A 918-nucleotide genomic window follows, 5' to 3' on the forward strand; every position below is an offset into this window, starting at 1 on the left:
TTATCATCTAATATTCATTACCATAAAAGAAAAAAAGATAATAGGTTTTAATCTAAACTAAAATTTTTAATTTGACAAGTGAAGATTAAAGATATTGAAATATATAAAATAAACAATACTATTGGTAATTAAATTATTAATTTTACATAATTAAATATATAAAATTATTAAATTAATTAAAATTATTTTTTTGACCCATAGAGCTGGTCTTGCCCCATCCCATTGATTTGGTGGGCTGGCCCATTTAGGCTCGGTTCAAATATGGGCCAAAATTTTTCAACCCAATCCATCCCATATTTAATAAAAAATGAATTGACTCGATGGGCTCAACCCATTTTGACAAGTCTAATGTACGGTGTGAGAGTGCACATGAACCGAGTTGAGGCTGGTGGTTGTATGCACCGAACCATGTTGATTATTTTTTAGAGTGAGCTAGATGTCTTTGATGTGTGTTTGAAAATATCTATATATATCTACATATATATATAATGTATATATACACATAAATCCTTGTACACATGTTTACATACGCCATAGAGATGTTGTAGAAATGAAATGTGATTGCATTGAATGTTGAAGGTTTGGACTTCTAAATGTTTTCAAAATGAGTTAAAAGACATCATAGCATCAGGTTTGGTTTATGAAATATAAATTGTATGTTTCTAACATAAATGCATTGTGCTTCATAAAACCTTCTGTATCGTTTACTTGTTCCCTTCCTATGTTCACTCATTGGATTTATACTCTTTCTTTTCACCTTCTTGTTTTGGTTTCAAATTCGGAGGTAATTGGATCCTAGGTTGAGGGGCTCTCTCATACCCATCTTTCAATAAATCTACCATGACACTCAATGATAGTACCAACGCCCAGAGTCACTCCGTTGGTAGTCAAGGGTCTTTTGCATGTATATATGGTTGT

Source organism: Theobroma umbraticum, unplaced genomic scaffold (assembly GCF_002168275.2).
Source record: "Theobroma umbraticum cultivar Fairchild unplaced genomic scaffold, ASM216827v3 scaffold_44.0, whole genome shotgun sequence".
NCBI classification, from domain to species: Eukaryota; Viridiplantae; Streptophyta; class Magnoliopsida; order Malvales; family Malvaceae; genus Theobroma; species Theobroma umbraticum.